This window comes from Ambystoma mexicanum, chromosome 6q (genome assembly GCF_040938575.1).
Source record: "Ambystoma mexicanum isolate Mex_15411 chromosome 6q, UKY_AmexF1_1, whole genome shotgun sequence".
In the NCBI taxonomy this organism is placed as follows: domain Eukaryota; kingdom Metazoa; phylum Chordata; class Amphibia; order Caudata; family Ambystomatidae; genus Ambystoma; species Ambystoma mexicanum.
The window spans coordinates 1,302,703,361-1,302,723,376 of record NC_090937.1 but is presented as its reverse complement, the minus strand read 5'-3'; the positions used below and the strand labels follow the sequence as shown (position 1 = coordinate 1,302,723,376).

The window sequence follows — 20,016 nt, the reverse complement described above, 5'->3', positions numbered from 1 at the left end:
GATTATATCTCTAGAGGAGGAGCTCATTTTACCTCTCCCAATTTCAATAGTACAAATATTCCTAGCTTCTTCCTTCATTCGGACTTGGCGTGCCAGAAGGCAGTCATCCTTATTGGCCTTGATTTAATAACTCTGTCTTCAATACAAGCAAGCCTTCTCAGCTCGTCTTGTCTTTAGCAAATCTAATTGCCCTCTGAGACACCTATTTTTGTTCCGTATTTGTACCCCCTTATTCGTTCCCATCTCCTTCATAACTGTTATTAATTGCGCTTCCAGCCACAATTGGGCTGCTGTTTATATCTTCTCCCTTTGGGTTTTTATTTGCAATTAGTTCTACCCTCATGGTCGCTTTGAAAGCATCCTATACTGTGGGATATTTTTACCCATGCCAATGCGCCCCACTGCACCGCTTTACCAATGGGGAAGGAAACAGCCAAAAATGGATGCGCTAACCCCTGAACGTGCAAAAATCTGCAAAACTGCGCGTGAGTCACAATCACAGAAGGCTGCACACCCCTGCCACACAGTCAAAGTGGGGGTGACAACAGAATTCTCATTGCAGGAGAATGCCAGTGGGTGCTGTTACATTTAAAATGAAGCAAGGCTACAGAATTGGGCTAAAAACCAAAAATGCCTTTAAAATGCAGCTTTGCAACCTTCAAAGTGCTGTTTTGGCACTAGAGCCATTCATTTTCCAGTGAACCCTTGAAATTAAAAGGGTACTGATCATCCAGTGTGGCCAGAGAAGCTGGGCCTCATTGACGGACAGCAGCTAAGAAATGTACTTCATGTAAAAGGCAGCCCAGCAACATTGTTTTCAGTTCCACAGGAAAAATGTGGCTAAAAATGGCAAAACATGTAACAATTTCAGGTGTGCAGACAAAACTCCAAGCAAAGGCTGGATACTTACTTCCAGACTGCAAACAAATCTCAGCATTTAAGAGAAGAACTGGTGCTGAATAACATGTGTGCTTCAGAGGAAACTCTGATGTAAAGGAAAGTGCAAAATCGCCTGTTTAAAAGCTTTTTTTTGTGAAAGGCCTAATTTTTTAAATCACAAAATCCCCAATAAACTGTGTTCATTTTTATATGTTTAAATGTAAGATTTAGGTGAATCTTAAAGTCAAAACCCAGTCTGGAGTTAATTAAATAATTAATTCTGACTTGCCAGTGCCCAGCATGGGAAAGATGACACTTCATGTTGACACTCCACTGCCAGCAGGAAGGCTTAATTGTTGCAGGAGGTTCTCGCATATTGACAACAATGAACTGATTAGACATTTGTCTGGGGCCCAGCCAAGGACAATGGCAGGCTGACCACTGATCCTTTCAGGGGAGGGGCAGGAGTCTTCCCTCTGAACACCACACCTCTGATCAAAGGAATTTGAAAGCTGTTGCCAGTTGAAAGAAGAAATAAAACTGTTGAAAGATATTTGTGGTTTAAAATGCCTTTTTGTGTTTAAGCTTTGAAAACCTGTAACTTTGCCCCATGAAGGAAGACAAATCTAAAAATTGGTAGTTATGAATCTAATTTTATGCTCTTTCTGTGAAGATGTGTGAACCCTGTACTACATAAGGAACCAAAGTTACACAAAAAGAATAATTGTGGCAAAACTGTTGATACTGCAAATATAATATTGCTTACCCGTGTTCTAGGGGTAATTGCCCAGATATGTACTGAATTAGGAATTGTAAGCCAAACCGTTATGATTAAAATTGACAAAATTTCACAGAATGACAAAGACAGCTCTCACTGAGATGGGAGTTAGATGTCAGGATAACTCACAAAATATGTGATGTATGTGTCCGATTTTATTAGAGGGCATAGTTATAGAAAGGTGTATTTATGGGAAAGTTAAATTGAGGTTCAAATCAATGTGGGAGTTCCCAAATGACATCATAAAATATAACAGCTCTTTCTGACTTCCAACCAGAAAAAGGCAAGTGCCTCTGACCTATCACAGCCGTGGGGGGGTGGTTTGTAATTCTGCCCCTACCATAAACTTAGTGATGTCATTTGGCGTGATAACTATAGGAACTTTACCACACACAGACAGACACTGATTCCTGACTACATCCTGATTTCCGCATGACGCTCTGATCCTGACTTCTTCATCCTGTTCCAGAACTTTTCATCTTGTCCTGATTCCAGACTACTTTGCAAAACCAGGCCTCAGCTTTTGCTGGACTCTTTTCAGCTAGGCCCAAATCCTGAAACCATCCCAAAGGGAATAATTATGATCCAGTTTGGCTCGCTACCATCCAGGCTTGCCGGCTGAAACTCGCCATCACGCTAACCTACAGTGTCCAGAAGTGCCAATCCAATCCATTCTGAGGTGCCGTCCAATTGACCAGAACCGCCCAGCTGATCCAATTCTGCCAGGGGTGAAATTACAGTGGACTGTAAGTATCAATAGGAAGCCTAGTGACCCATAGTATATTTGCCTTGTCCAAACCCATCTCTCAACCTATCCCATCTTTAACTTAAGAACCTTTAACCTTGTCAGAACCATTCTTGCAACCCTGTTTACAATCCCGAAGTAATTCCCATGAAGAAAACGTAGTATCCGCCACGTGAAGAGTTACAAGCGGCCGTGCGTAACTGTGGAGATTCACGGGTGGCATTCTTCTTTTTCTTCGTCATTAATATAGTTTAAATAAAACCAATCTGTCATTTTTAAAACCAAATTTCTGTTTTTCTCTGTTCTATTTTTCTCAAAAGCGCCTCTCATTAAAACTTACATAACTTCTTCAATTTTATAGCTAGAGACTTAATTTCAGGGCGCACACTTTCTGGAAATAGCTTTTCTAAGTAGCGCTGTTGGCTGGGAGGAAGCGCTGCTCTGAAGCAAAGCTGGAGACTGCTACGGTACGATCCATGTCTATATGACTTTTGAAGCACTCCAAAGACAGTGGATGTTCTCCTTGCTGAAAGTATACCCTGTGGACATTATTGTGGACATTATTTGGACACTGTCTAATACTATATCTCTTGATTTATAGAGTATACGGCTGTAACTCCGCCCCCTCCACAAAGGAAGCTACATAATCAACAGCCCGTGCGCCTTCCAGCCTTCCAGTGCGCGCGCTTTCCGGAAGTAACTTTTCTAAGTAGCGCTATTGGCTGTTTGCTGCTTTGTGGAGCGTGCAGAGGGCAATAGTTTTAAATACTATTTGTCCGTGTATTATCCACATTTGTTAGGAGAAAGTAGCACTTGATTACGAAGAATTTGCATTAACCAACTAACAATTTGTAACACAGTTTAGCTCCTGGCAGAGAGAGGCTGGAACCGCTGTTGCGAGTTACATTGAGGAACTGCATGGAGGCAAAACGGTGAATGGTTGGCAGGCCGACCAAGAAACAAACTGTTGAAGCATATGAGGTTCCATGTCTAATTGCATTAAATTACTGTTTAGGGATAGAACCAGGGCCTTTGAATCAGTACAAAGAGAAATGAATAAGCACACATCAGGTTTTTACATATTTCTTAAATTAATCTTTTAGAAGGACTGGCATTGCATTCATTAACAACATGCTCCCATGCTCTGGCTCACCATCGTTTAATGGCTGCTGGTCACGGGGACTTGTAATGGTGAGCAATGGTCATTCTAGCTACAACCGAGGGATGAGTAGGTCACCTAGAGTGGTAACCGCCCTGTCTACATATGCCATAAGAGTCTACATCTCCATCACCAGGACCAGTGGCTCAAAGGGCAGCAGATACACCCTGGTGATTTATTGGTGGTTGGTCGGTACAACTATTCCACCCTAAGTGGACAAATGATCCCCTCTGTGACAGGCGCTTCCAGCCAAAAGGCAGCACCGTCATAGATCTTTTTTCAGTGTATAGCAATTAAGGTTTCTAGCGTACAAACATGTTCTCTTGTTTGGATGCAAAAGGAAGTTCTAAGCACCTTTCATCAAATGTGGTCCCAATTTGAAACCTCAATTGGAGTCTGCAAGTCCTCTCTCCTCCTACCTAGAAATCTAAGTGTGCACGGATTGGTCACAGGAATACTGTTACTATTCAGAATGTATTTTATAGACAAGAAAAGGGTTTTCCCTGAAACAATTATTCAAATTTGATTGAGTACCCACTACCCCTTTTTTATTCTGTGTATGGGAAAGTCACGTGCTAAGCTGTTAGTATCTAAGTCTCTCAATTTCCCAGAGTTTAACCTTTTAGTGCTAGACACTGAACAAAATCCAACTATTTCCAGAGAGGAAAAACAGGTTAACAAATACAGTGGTATGGAGAGAATTCAACAACAAAATCACGCATTTCTTGTAGGCTCCATCCCAGTACCACAGAGTGTTCTTTATTAGTGGTTTCCTTGAAAATATTTGCAGATCATCTTGTCCCAGGTGGGAGGCATTCAATGTCTTCCAGGTAAGCGGAGCAGTTTATCACTCACCACCACTCACTATCACCATTGGCTAAATCAAATCACAGGCTTAGATTTCCTGCATATATACATACATCTTCCCACACCACGGGCAGCAATACCTTCCTTGACAAGGGATGAGGTGAGTTTTACAAAATTAAATTCAATATTATCCGCAGAATACTACTAATAGCATCTGTGAAGAATCTAATCGATAAAGGAGCATAAGCAAACAATTTTAACTGTAACATATTTCGCTGTTTAAGACATCCCAGATTGAGCCCATCTTTCAATATTCTGATATAATTCCTGGCATGTCTTATTATTGATATATACACAAACAACAAACCCGATGCACCTGTCTGACAGGTGCTAACTAGTCTTAGAATGTTTTGTTGCTATATCTTTAAGCGCTGTACTTTATCCCATTTGTTAACAGAAAAGACAGCACAAATATTTTACCATCTTAGTCCAAGAAGTGTTTATTCTGTAAAAAGTATGACACCACATGTTTTGCATGGCCAACAAACATGGGATAACCAATATCTGTCAGAGAACGTAACCCATACAGAGACAGGATGATTTTGCTCACTACATAGTGGAAGCAATTCATTTTTATGAATACAAAGGTTATCAGAATATTTTCATAACAATCAATTTGCAATTTAGGTAGGGCAAATGAGGCAGTGCAGTGTTCAATAATAATAGGAAATAGAATAATGCCTTCTAGTGCTAACTAGTCATAATGGAATGATGTCTTGCAGTGCTAACTGGGCATGATGGAATCTATGTTTGCTGCGGTAATGGGACAAATATGCATAATATATTCTGGCCTTCACATGCTTTCTCTATATGATGACTTTACAGTCCTAATAATACAGGGCATAATGGAATGTGCCCATGATGTACAAACTGGACTAGACATAATGACCCTGCACTAACTGTGCAGTCTAGAATCGGGTCATGCAGTTCTGACAAGCAATATTTGACTCAGGACTTGCTCTTATAACTCTGCGTAGTCAAAATTTCTTTTGCTGTACTATTTGGGGCAACGACACTATAATTACTCATCCCATTTCAATCAGGTTTTCACACTGGCCACAGCAACACGACTATAACCCTTCACATCAAGGGAGACCTCCACACATCACTGACAAAAAACACAAAGCCCCTCTAGACCTTCTAGACCCTTCTGCAGCTTGTGATACCATTGGCCACACCATCCTCCTAAATATCCTATCCCACAGGATGCAACCCTCAGGCACTCTTCTCAAATGGGTTAACACATTCTTTACTGACAGGACACACTTTGTCTCTATGACCCTAAATAGATTAAATTCAACCCCAGTCAAGTACACAGTCCACAAGGCTCTTCCTTATCTCCCCTCCTGTTCAACCTACATGTTGAATACCTTAGACTCGTCACTGCCACAAAATCCACTTTCACAAATATGCAGACAAAATGCAAATATGCATCAAACCCTCCTTCCGCATAAAACTCAAGACCCTCAAATTGTCTCTCCACCATTTACCACCTGGATGACAACCCCCCTAAAACTCAACTCATCCAAAAGGGAAATCCTCCTTATCTGCCTCCCAGACACAAACCCAACTTCACCCCATATAAAAGAACTCAACATCAACATCACACACATCTCCCTCTTCACACCAGTCAAGTCCCTCGGCTTCACCATTGACTCTCTCCTATCCTTCACAGACCACATAGTTGCCATCTCCAAAGCATACAACCTACAGCAACATCTCCTATGCAAGATGCAACACATCCTTCTTTTGAAAACTTTCACACTGTGGTGCAGGTACTCGTCCTGTCCAAACTGAAACACAACCCTCAGATTACTTTCTTTTCGTATAAAAAAAGTTTATACTTGTTTTTATGAGTATTTTCATATAACATACAAAAGCACCCCCTTAACACCCCACCCTCCCCACCCCCTGGGCAGCTACCACTTAGATTATGGCATTCCTTGAAAATCCAGAGAATTATACTTTAATTGAATAAGTCCAAGATCCGTATTCTTTGCGGGCACCAGTTCTCACGAATGTCTTTGTGCAAAAAGTCCAACACAAACTCCCAACCATTCTCAAATGTCAATTGTTCCCCTTGTTAATACATAAGTAACGCATTCCAGAGAAACATAATGCCAAATTGTCATCAGCTATTCTAGTTCTGTAGGGACCATGGATTGTTTCCATTTTTGTGCTATAAGTGGCACAGCAGCAACCGTCAGTATCATATATGCTTTTTTATGCTTCTTTTCGGTTAAAACCTCTAAAATGTCTCCCAAGCCCAACATTCCTTCTCCCATATCTCTTCGTATTTGGGGACCAAAAATCTTGTGCATTGCATCATTTACACTTCCCAGAAAGCTTTGATTTTCGGGCACCCCCATCATATATGAACCCATGTTCCTATTTCTTTACATCCCTGCCAGCATTCACCGAAACATTTTTTATAAAAAGTATGCAGTTTCTCCGGTGTGTAATGCATTGTACCATTACCTTAACCCACATTTCCCGTATCTGTATTGCCCGCCTCAATTTTGGGATTCCGTTCCATACCGCCAACCATTGGCTCTGAGTTATGACAATACCTGTATCTTTCTTCCATCGCTTCATGTACCCCCATTCCACTTGACTTGAATTCACTCTGATTATCTTATACAATGCTCCAACTATGTGTCTATCACCCACATTTGTAGTGATGTATTTTTCAAATGGGGATAGATCCCTTATTATGAAGCTCTTGTTGACCATTAGCCAATGATGGTGTTGAGCATACCTCAATCGTTCACTTTTGTTCGGCAAAAATGCCTGTTTGCTTTGTTGAAATGTTCTGATTTCTTGACCCTCTACCATGTTACCCATCTTCAAACATTCCGCATCTTAAATACTTTAGGCTGCAAACCCAGAATAAACTGAGGATTACAAAAAAGAGGAGTAAAGCAAGAGGGAAACATAGTGATGCCTGATTACTTCACCACAGCATCCCATACCTGTGCCATTAGCAATGTGATTTTGCTTTTGTAAATATTGGTAGGATGATCCTGCTTTTGGCACCAAAGTACTTCTTGGAGTACTTCTTGGAACCACTGCCCTATCCATTTGCACCAAAATTATGTCACCCTTGAACCATTCCCTAATAATTCTCTTTTGGGCCACTTAGTAATATAATTTGAAATCTGGGGCTCCCATCCCCACTTTAGTTACCGGTGCTGTCAGTATCTTCCATGCAACCCTAGATTTTTTACCTTGCCAAATATAATCCCACAATATCTTATTGAGTGTCTTAAAGAATTTCAAGGGTGCCGCTATTGGTAATGCTTGGAAAAAGTACAACACTTTTGGGAGAACAATCATTTTGATTATGTTTATTCTTCCTGTCCATGATATTGTCAGAAAATTGCGTGTCTTGAGCCATTGTTTGATTTAAACCAAAAGGGGTAGATAGTTTGCCTGGTACATTGACTTGAGAGAATCTGTTCATTGTATGCCCAAATATCTCATACCCTGTTACGTTAATACAAATTGGTCTTCTTAGCCTTCCCTCTTTCCTGTTACTTTCCCTTTTTGAAATGTCATCATTATTGATTTTTATATATACATTTTTAGGCCTGCCACCTCCCCAAATTGTGTCAATGCAATTGCTAGGGCTGATAAAGAAGAGGACATGTCGGTCACCGTCAACAATAAGTCGTCAGCAAAGGCCATTACCTTAATGTCTTCACCCCCAAATTTAATACCTTTAATTTGCTCCTTGTTACTAATTCTGGACAACAATGGCTCAAAGTAAAGCGCATATAATATTAGCGATAACGGGTACCCTTGTTTGGTCCCCGGGGTAACCTGAACCTCTTGGGAGAGATCTCCATTAATAGCTAGTCACAGAATTGGAGATTTGTAGTTCGCTCTTACCATTTGCAGGAACTGAGGGCCAAAACCCATAGCCTCCATTGTTGAGAATAAAAAAGACCATTCAACTCAGTCAAACGTCTTTTCGGCATCGAGCGTGATAACACCTGCTGACAATCCTGCTCTGTTTATTTTCTCAATCAAATGGCTTACACGTCTAGTATTGTCAAACGTTTGCCTACCCATAACAAACCCATATTGATCAGGGTGAATCAGTAACAGAACTAGCCTTCCCAGTCTGGTTGCTAATATTTTGGTGTAGAGCTTAGCATCTATATTAATGAGAGCTATGGGTCTGTAAGATCCACATTGAGTCTTAACCTTTCCAGGCTTTGGGAAAATCACCACCTTTGGTTCTTCCATTGAAGGTGTAACGATAACCTCCCCCCTAAAAGGAAGTGAGCACAAGGGTCAATTCCTAATTCCTCAATGTAGGTCCTATACAAAATTGCTGGGAAACCATCCGGTCCCAGAGCTTTGTTAGGAGGTAGGGTCTTTACCGCCTCTCGTACTTCGAGTGTAATCTCTGTAATCTCACCCTCTAACTCTTCCCTGTCACTTACGTCTAATTTGTTTAACTGGCATTGTTCCAAATAAGTTGTTTGTACTTGGGGGGGTCTGGGCAATCCAATGCATGTAGTACAGAGATGTACTCTGTAAATGTGTTGATTATATCTCTAGAGGAGGAGCTCATTTTACCTCTCCCAATTTCAATAGTACAAATATTCCTAGCTTCTTCCTTCATTCGGACTTGGCGTGCCAGAAGGCAGTCATCCTTATTGGCCTTGATTTAATAACTCTGTCTTCAATACAAGCAAGCCTTCTCAGCTCGTCTTGTCTTTAGCAAATCTAATTGCCCTCTGAGACACCTATTTTTGTTCCGTATTTGTACCCCCTTATTCGTTCCCATCTCCTTCATAACTGTTATTAATTGCGCTTCCAGCCACAATTGGGCTGCTGTTTATATCTTCTCCCTTTGGGTTTTTATTTGCAATTAGTTCTACCCTCATGGTCGCTTTGAAAGCATCCTATACTGTGGGATATTTTTACCCATGCCAATGCGCCCCACTGCACCGCTTTACCAATGGGGAAGGAAACAGCCAAAAATGGATGCGCTAACCCCTGAACGTGCAAAAATCTGCAAAACTGCGCGTGAGTCACAATCACAGAAGGCTGCACACCCCTGCCACACAGTCAAAGTGGGGGTGACAACAGAATTCTCATTGCAGGAGAATGCCAGTGGGTGCTGTTACATTTAAAATGAAGCAAGGCTACAGAATTGGGCTAAAAACCAAAAATGCCTTTAAAATGCAGCTTTGCAACCTTCAAAGTGCTGTTTTGGCACTAGAGCCATTCATTTTCCAGTGAACCCTTGAAATTAAAAGGGTACTGATCATCCAGTGTGGCCAGAGAAGCTGGGCCTCATTGACGGACAGCAGCTAAGAAATGTACTTCATGTAAAAGGCAGCCCAGCAACATTGTTTTCAGTTCCACAGGAAAAATGTGGCTAAAAATGGCAAAACATGTAACAATTTCAGGTGTGCAGACAAAACTCCAAGCAAAGGCTGGATACTTACTTCCAGACTGCAAACAAATCTCAGCATTTAAGAGAAGAACTGGTGCTGAATAACATGTGTGCTTCAGAGGAAACTCTGATGTAAAGGAAAGTGCAAAATCGCCTGTTTAAAAGCTTTTTTTTGTGAAAGGCCTAATTTTTTAAATCACAAAATCCCCAATAAACTGTGTTCATTTTTATATGTTTAAATGTAAGATTTAGGTGAATCTTAAAGTCAAAACCCAGTCTGGAGTTAATTAAATAATTAATTCTGACTTGCCAGTGCCCAGCATGGGAAAGATGACACTTCATGTTGACACTCCACTGCCAGCAGGAAGGCTTAATTGTTGCAGGAGGTTCTCGCATATTGACAACAATGAACTGATTAGACATTTGTCTGGGGCCCAGCCAAGGACAATGGCAGGCTGACCACTGATCCTTTCAGGGGAGGGGCAGGAGTCTTCCCTCTGAACACCACACCTCTGATCAAAGGAATTTGAAAGCTGTTGCCAGTTGAAAGAAGAAATAAAACTGTTGAAAGATATTTGTGGTTTAAAATGCCTTTTTGTGTTTAAGCTTTGAAAACCTGTAACTTTGCCCCATGAAGGAAGACAAATCTAAAAATTGGTAGTTATGAATCTAATTTTATGCTCTTTCTGTGAAGATGTGTGAACCCTGTACTACATAAGGAACCAAAGTTACACAAAAAGAATAATTGTGGCAAAACTGTTGATACTGCAAATATAATATTGCTTACCCGTGTTCTAGGGGTAATTGCCCAGATATGTACTGAATTAGGAATTGTAAGCCAAACCGTTATGATTAAAATTGACAAAATTTCACAGAATGACAAAGACAGCTCTCACTGAGATGGGAGTTAGATGTCAGGATAACTCACAAAATATGTGATGTATGTGTCCGATTTTATTAGAGGGCATAGTTATAGAAAGGTGTATTTATGGGAAAGTTAAATTGAGGTTCAAATCAATGTGGGAGTTCCCAAATGACATCATAAAATATAACAGCTCTTTCTGACTTCCAACCAGAAAAAGGCAAGTGCCTCTGACCTATCACAGCCGTGGGGGGGTGGTTTGTAATTCTGCCCCTACCATAAACTTAGTGATGTCATTTGGCGTGATAACTATAGGAACTTTACCACACACAGACAGACACTGATTCCTGACTACATCCTGATTTCCGCATGACGCTCTGATCCTGACTTCTTCATCCTGTTCCAGAACTTTTCATCTTGTCCTGATTCCAGACTACTTTGCAAAACCAGGCCTCAGCTTTTGCTGGACTCTTTTCAGCTAGGCCCAAATCCTGAAACCATCCCAAAGGGAATAATTATGATCCAGTTTGGCTCGCTACCATCCAGGCTTGCCGGCTGAAACTCGCCATCACGCTAACCTACAGTGTCCAGAAGTGCCAATCCAATCCATTCTGAGGTGCCGTCCAATTGACCAGAACCGCCCAGCTGATCCAATTCTGCCAGGGGTGAAATTACAGTGGACTGTAAGTATCAATAGGAAGCCTAGTGACCCATAGTATATTTGCCTTGTCCAAACCCATCTCTCAACCTATCCCATCTTTAACTTAAGAACCTTTAACCTTGTCAGAACCATTCTTGCAACCCTGTTTACAATCCCGAAGTAATTCCCATGAAGAAAACGTAGTATCCGCCACGTGAAGAGTTACAAGCGGCCGTGCGTAACTGTGGAGATTCACGGGTGGCATTCTTCTTTTTCTTCGTCATTAATATAGTTTAAATAAAACCAATCTGTCATTTTTAAAACCAAATTTCTGTTTTTCTCTGTTCTATTTTTCTCAAAAGCGCCTCTCATTAAAACTTACATAACTTCTTCAATTTTATAGCTAGAGACTTAATTTCAGGGCGCACACTTTCTGGAAATAGCTTTTCTAAGTAGCGCTGTTGGCTGGGAGGAAGCGCTGCTCTGAAGCAAAGCTGGAGACTGCTACGGTACGATCCATGTCTATATGACTTTTGAAGCACTCCAAAGACAGTGGATGTTCTCCTTGCTGAAAGTATACCCTGTGGACATTATTGTGGACATTATTTGGACACTGTCTAATACTATATCTCTTGATTTATAGAGTATACGGCTGTAACTGCGCCCCCTCCACAAAGGAAGCTACATAATCAACAGCCCGTGCGCCTTCCAGTGCGCGCGCTTTCCGGAAGTAACTTTTCTAAGTAGCGCTATTGGCTGTTTGCTGCTTTGTGGAGCGTGCAGAGGGCAATAGTTTTAAATACTATTTGTCCGTGTATTATCCACATTTGTTAGGAGAAAGTAGCACTTGACCTGTGCGAGTGACGTTTTTGTAAGCAAACTGTATGGAACTACGATCGTTTGGCAGTGTCCAGTGTAAAGTCCCAAAACACAACATGAAATTGAAAGCTGAAGCTGCCCAGCTAGAGTCAGCAAATAGACCGAGTAGAGCGTGCAAACAGAAAATCATCTCCAAACCAGGTCTGCTTACCGACAGTAAGCTCGCAAAAATTACTACCTTTTTTAACAAAATAGATTTGGCGAGTCGGGTAACTCCTGAGTGCCGGAGATAAGGTAAACACTATGAAGGAGTTAATTGAATAATTTGCATGTAGTTTACCGTGTATTGGTGCTAAACTGTTTTCTGAAATACTTCAAGCCTTAGTGTACACGAATAATAAAAAGAGATGTGTGAATGGGCTCCAGAGTGAGATAGTGAATGATTGTACAACGATTGCTATATGCGAAAAGTCTATCTTTTTTGATACATCTAACCCACAAGATAGATTAGTGGTAGACCCAATCACTGGAATAATTAAACATGATGATGGACAAATGCCGATCTATGAAGGTGTAGAAAGTGTACCATCTTTGGTGCCTACTTTGTCTATAATGAGCGAAGGGATGACAGTTTCCCCATCTAATTTAAGCTTTGTTTCTAAAAGCTCTGAGGAAATATTAGAATCGTTGGAAATTGCTATAACTAATGTGATCGACAAAATGTGATACTATTGAGAGCGTAAGCTAGATGTACACTCTGTCCTACTCCATAAGAGTATTAACAGAACCAAAAAGACGTTAAGAGACATAGGTGTCAATACTAGGCCTGAGATACTGAAAGTCCATCCTATGGCAAATATAGATCATTTAGCTGTAGCTAATAAAGAGTCAGCCTGCACTGGGACAACAGCAAATTATCCCATTCCTGATATGGCTAAGGCTGCAAATCTTGGACAGGCCTCCAGGAGACTAAAAAAAGAGTAGACTATTGAAAAAGAAAGTTATATCCCAAGCTGCTATGTATAGTAGTGGAAATGGGAGAGCTACAAAAAATGGGTGTATAGTGAAAGCGGCGATTGATGTGAGTATTGTGGAGGAGCCGATCCCCTTTTTGCCCACTATTACCCCCAATGTTCCTAATCCACCCAGACCGACTCCACTAACCAAAGAACCCAATTTTGTTGGAGACCAGATAGTGTCCATTCATGAACAGTCAGAGAAAGCTCCATTAAAAAAAAAAAGGTTATTGAAAAATGTGAATTCTAGACAAAACTTGCAAGCTAGGACACCTGTACCGGCTAATATACTCGCAACGTTAGATGAATGGTTAGCGACGACCAAAAAGAAGAAATCAATAAAAAATAAAGGGGAGAGTCGACATGGTATAGCAGATGCAATACTGTTGGACGTTCAAAGGCTATTTGTAGAGTCCAATATAGGCAAATCAGATAATATGAAACCAAAAATGGGTAAGAAAAATAAAGCAGATTCTTCTACTACGGAATTAGCACAAGCACAAAAGAAGACAAGATTAGATGATAGCTACTCTATCCAGAAAAATGACTCAACTAACTATGTCAGAGCTCTGCGATTGCTAAGTCTGATATAGTTGAAATACTGAATAGAAGGCGCCTACTAGAGCTATGCGCAGCCATTGTACCACTACAGATGATATCTTCTAGGGATTTCAAGATAGTAGACCAATTGGTTACTCCAAATGTGGCCATCACCAATGTGTGGTGTATTGATAATGTCACTTTGGATTATATTCTTATCCATAGTGATTTATTTGGCCAACTTGGTTCCTTGGTAAGGAAACATACATGCAAAAAGTTAAATATCAGCAGATATTGTCAGGTCCCAAACCTAATAAAAATAGAACTACAAAGAAGATAATGTGTCAGCTAAACCGATACAAAAATCTAATAAAAATGGGAGAATGAGAGGAGAAATGAATAACTCTGATCCAAATAAAGCCGGGAGTCCAATAGAAATGAAATTAAGCCAGTCCGATATACCTACGAATACCGTAGAGTCCAATGGATATTGGCAATGGTTACCCATAGCATTCAAATCTCATTTTGAACAACGCCCCTGACGAGATAGGTATAATGCTATCATGGAACACAAGAGGTAACCATCACTATATAGCTGAAGACGGGTTGCTAGTGAATCTTCATTCTTTTTGTATGATCGCACTACAAGAACCATGGCTGTACAAACCCTGTGATATAGATGGTTGGTGCACTATACAAAGTCTGGCAGTGAAGGGACCAAGAGGCCGCCCAAAAGGTGGATTGCTCACAGCCATCAGACATCCATGGGTTGGGAAGAATACCAAATGGTCCACAGAAATGGTGCTGGTAGTAGAGATTAGGACTAATATACCTGAGATACCCAAACTATTGTTAGTGAATATTTATAACCCTCCAAATGGGGATTTTAATAAAATCAACCTCGGTACGGTGGGTAACATCTTGAATGAAGCTATAGAAGGCTTACCCTGCATATTAGTTGGCGACTTCAATGCAAAGATAGTGATACCTGAGAATGTAATGAATGATGATGTTTGTTCGGGGCCGATAGTCCATGGTTTTTCAAACAGATATGGGAAACTTTGGGCTAATCTATTTCTCAAATATCACCTGAAAATGCTGAATGGTAACACAAGTAGTGATCCTAACCATAGCGCGACCCGTGTGGGTGGTCGAAGCCTATCAACAATTGATTGTATAGTGGTGAACGATAGTGCCAATGATTTAGTGTTTGATGTGTCAATTGGTGCGAGAGAAGAAAGTGACCATCTTCCACTCTACCTGCTTATGAAATATATTAAAGAAGAGACCTCTTACCAACTTAACGGCAATATTGAGATCAATAACTCAGAAAATTGGATCATATGGAACACTACTAAATTAGGTAAAGCCAAAGTGATAGCTGAAGCCGAACTCATACTATTTAATGAGCAGATGGCTGAATGTGCCGAGGAATATACTAATGAAATAATAACTACATTTGAACAGCTGGTTAATAATATCAAAGAGGTCTCAAATCATAAAAGGAAGAATGTTAGCACGAGTGAAAGATGGAATCTTTCTAATAAAAAAACACTGCTTTTGATTGGTCAATTCAAAAAGCAAAACATCAACTCAGATATAAAATCAATGATATAAAGAATGCCCAACTGAGTGATGCAACTAAGTTGATTAAAGCTGCCAAAAAACAACATCATAGTTGGCTTGAACAATATCGTACACTTAAGTCCAATGAAATCTGGCACGATATTGCTACACATGCCCGGAATAATAATCATCAGGCCATGTGGGCTGCCATTAATAGAACAAAGAAGAGATGTTTACCTATTAATAGTGTACCAGAAAATGGTATGGATTACACATGTGAAAAATACTCTTGGATTAGATGGTCCTATTAGTGAAAGGTGTGAAATAGTCAAGGCTAGATGGCATGGTAGATTCACGGTTGACAGTTTAACAAAACTGATAGAGCAGTTAAAGATCTCGAGGGCAACGGGCCGAGGCGGGACCTGTAATGCTCTATCATGGATGGCACCTAAACTGTGGGCGAAAGCACTATTTACCCTATCTCGCTGGATTGGAAAACATGCAAATATCCCTAACTCATGGCGAGAAAGTATAATTCTTCCGGTCCATAAGAAAGGAGATTGGAAAGAACCTACAAACTACCAGATGTTAGCCATGTTAGACATTCCTGCTAAAATATTCGCAAAAGCGCTGCTGGATTAACTGAATGAATGAATTAGCAATAACAACATTTTACCAAGTAATCAATCTGGCTTTAGAGCTCAATCGTCCACTATCCATAATATTGTCAATCTAGTGACTGCAGTAGAATATTCATGGGCGGTCCGGAACCTACCTGTCTATGCTTTATTTATTGATTTGAGTGCAGCATTTGATACCATTCTGAGAGACAAACTATGGATCACGTTCAGAAACTGGGGGATCTCACCTGGACTCCTACATATGATTCATTTATTATATTCAGATACTTCTGTACGGATTAGGTTAGATGGGGAAGGTAAACTATCTGAAGCGATACCTACCTGTCGAGGTGTTAAGCAGGGTTGCACCCTGGCGGCAACACTGTTCAACCTTTACCTGGCAGATATCCCAGATTCGATCAATGGATTAGGAACTGATGATGTTAAGATCTCTTCACTGCAATTGTTTTGGCTTGGGTATGCAGATGACCTAGTGCAACTAGATTACACTCCTGCTGGGCTACAAACTAAGTTGAATGCATTGGTAGAATATCTAGAAAAAAATGGTCTTGTGATAAATATTGGTAAAACCAAAGGTATGGCATTCTTGGGTAATAGCAAACTGAGTCGATCTAACACCTATAAGTGGTATGTGAATAAGACTCACATTGAACTTGTTGAATTGTATAAATACTTAGGAGTCATCATAGACCATAAGCTGCTATGGAATCAACACTGGCCAGAGACAAAATAGAAATGCAAAAAAATTGCGGGAGCACTGAACCAATTTATAGGTAGACAGGGTGGGTTTTCTGTGCAAACGATGTTATTGTTATACTCTGCTAAAATTGTGTCATGTCTTCTGTATGGAGCCGAAGTGTGGGGAAAGATTTTTAAAAAAGATTTTAATAGGTTTGAAGGAAACATTTTAAGACAGCTTTTTAGATTGCCAACTATCGTATTGTGTGAATATCTTTTACTTGGATGCAATTTTAGATATGCCAGCGACATTTTCGAATATATAAATCGGCAATGTTGTTTGTGAATCTATATACCCTGAATAATAACACTTTTATGGTATACCTGATGAAAATATTCAATGAGATTGAGAATTTTTGTAAACTCCAAACTATCCACAGCATACGTATGATACATATCAAATGGGCTAAGGAGAATATGTTAAGATGGATGTTTGTACCACATGTAAAAGCAAAAAGTCTTCTGAAAATGGCAATATACACTCAAGCAAAAGAACGAGATATGATACATTTAGCATCTCTGTCTATGAGTGGGTTATTCCTCGAAAATTGGTCTATAGATAAAGGAATACCCAATTATCAAAAAGCGTTCCCCCATCCGAAGACAGTGAGACTGTATCTGCTTTTTAAATTTAACAAATGTGATACAATGAAGTCCTGGGAGCTAGACTTGGAATTACAAGAACGCTGAGGCTATGTCGATTATGCGGTAATGAAAAGATAGAAATAGCGAAACATCTAATGAGTGATTGTGAAAGCCTAAACCAGTTGAGAATTAATTATCTGAAGCGATATGATAATTCATGTAAGGTAGAACATTTTGGGACAATATGGCAGAATCTCCTGCAGGGAAATGATATTAATCTTATGTATCATATGATGAAATTTTATGAATTAAGTTTATCTATTTTAAGAGAATTGTCGGTTGGAATTTTATTCTAAGAGGTTATCTACAAATTGTTTTAGATTGTTTGAGATTTTTAAAGCTTTGTTTTTTATGAGAATGTATGATAATATGTATGTAATATGTAAAGCCAGTGATGGCTGAGCACATATTTAGTAAAAATTGAAATTGAATTGAATTTCAACTCTCAGTTAAACCTAAGACCTGTAGCTACAACCACAACCAATAACTGCATTGTGTAATACTGTATTTGACCAGTTTTTATCAAATAAAAAAAAAATCACATAGTGAAATTTAGGCGCAAATAGGCATTTTTGCAAAGGTTTTACACATGTCTTTTCCCATTCAAAGTGTTTCGTAACTTCCATTCTGGTTTCAAGTGTGTATTGTTGCTCAACTTGTAGCTCATGTTGGTTAGAATCTGTTCAGTGTTGCTCTCATAGGAATTTACATCAATTTAAAAATGTTAACACTTTTCATTGTTTTACAAAGCCATTTTCAACTGTCATTTTAAAAAGTGTAAATTTCCTAAAAAACGGTTTTCTCTCTTGTTTGGGGAGGGAATATTGCATTTGAACTCTAGATACTGTTCTTTCATTCCCGAATACCTACTGCTTACTTACAATTGTGTAGAATTGGTCCTTTGTGCATAAAGAGATTTGCAGGGGGAAACTTTAACCTAAGCGCTATCTTTTCACAAGCCAAAACTGTTCTTTTTCCTGGGTTTTCTATTCTGTATTGCTATAAGTAAATTCAATTGCTTTACATACTTTCTGAATTGTTTTGTCACCACATTGGTGATTGCTGCCTAGTGTGTGTGTTGATTTGAATTTTAAATAAATAAATATTTACCTTTGCCAACCAGCCTGATTCCTTGTCCACTGTGGCCTGGGGGGTATTTTGAGAAGGGTGTGATATGAGTGGTATATCACTCAGAATACTGAACCTATAGACATAATAAATAAGTGTTTAATCTGTGCTTTACATGCTAGGCGAGACCCGGTTGTATTGCCTGATTGAAATCCTTAACAATACCCATCTTTTTCCAGTGTGCCCTGAGTCCCATTTAGTTAAAAATATTCCTTAATTTTACCCGAATTTATGCACCCAGTATCTGATCGTTTATAATATGTTCTGGAAATGACCACAGCCATAACCCTGACCCTTCACATTCCTGAAAAATTTTAACTTTAATGATGCATGGTCGGATAGGGCTATTGGGCCTGTATCCATCTGTTGTATTCTTCCTAACAATGAAGATGAGACCAACACATAATCTATCCTCGAAAATGTCTGATGGACAGATGAGTAAAATGTATTCCCTTTGTCTTCCTCCTGAGTTTCTTTGCATGCATCTAATAGCGATAGGTTGTCCATGGTAATTCGCAATTTTCATCAGGGCGGTCGTGGCGATATCAGCCCACGCCTGCTCCTATCAACCTGAGGATTCCAGGCCATATTGAAATCCCCCGTAAGTGGAATTTGTCCTTCTGCAAACCGTTCTAGTTTGCCCATGGCCCCATGCAAAAACACATCTTGGCCCGAGTTTGGAGCATACACTGCAGCAACCGTATACCGCATCCTACCCATTTGTACTTTGATGAGCACATATCCTCTCTCCTTATCCAATTCTTTAGCCAATATATTCAGACCAAACCAACCTTTCAGAGCTATTAAGACCCCTCCCTTCTTTCCCTTGTCGTTTGATTGAATACTATGTGGATAACCACAGAGTTTCAACTGGTTTGCATCTTTCCTTGCGACATGTGTCTCCTGAAGTGTCACTACATCAGGCTTCTCACGGCTCAAAAACAAACCGACTTTACATCTTTTTACTGGTGAATTTAAACCCCTAATGTTCAAAGTTAGGACTTGTAACACTTTCTTACCTCCGATCTGTGTATATATACTCTGGTTATTCCTTTGATAGCTGACCCCTCCTTTTCCCCCCCAATACAAATTCCCCAACTCCCCCAAAGCTCACCCCCAGCTCCCCGATTGAGCTCAACCTATTCCCCTTCCTACCACGCATTGCGTAGTGTAGGTTATGCTCCACTACACACCCGATTAACTATGCAGGTCTACCTGTACCAAACACCCCTCTGATTCCAAGCACAGAGAACTCCCCCCCCCCCTAACCTCCCACCACCTCATGTACTCACTTCGTGGCCTCCTCTACTTGTTTATCCACCACAACCTTCACTGGAATCATATAATTAACGAATTAAAAAATAACATACATTTACATTATACCATCTCTGCTGCCTGTGGATGGCGTACTCAATCAACACATCCTTGGGATTGACCTCACAATGCTTTATCACGAGATGATTTAGTCCATTCCCATCTTCTGAATCTAACAGTTTCATGGACTTTGCAAGCTTCCTTTTGTTGAGTCCCTTCTTCTTCTTCAATCTTTAAAATCCATAGTCCTTCCTCACACTAAGTGA

The 20,016-nt window shown here is 40.1% G+C and overlaps 1 protein-coding gene across 2 annotated transcripts in view; it reads right to left on the bottom strand.

Annotated features, from left to right (window-relative positions):
* The window catches only part of FAM184B (family with sequence similarity 184 member B), an 805,260-nt gene that overhangs the window by 222,889 nt on the left and 562,355 nt on the right, over window positions 1-20,016 (bottom strand). The window lies entirely within an intron of this gene.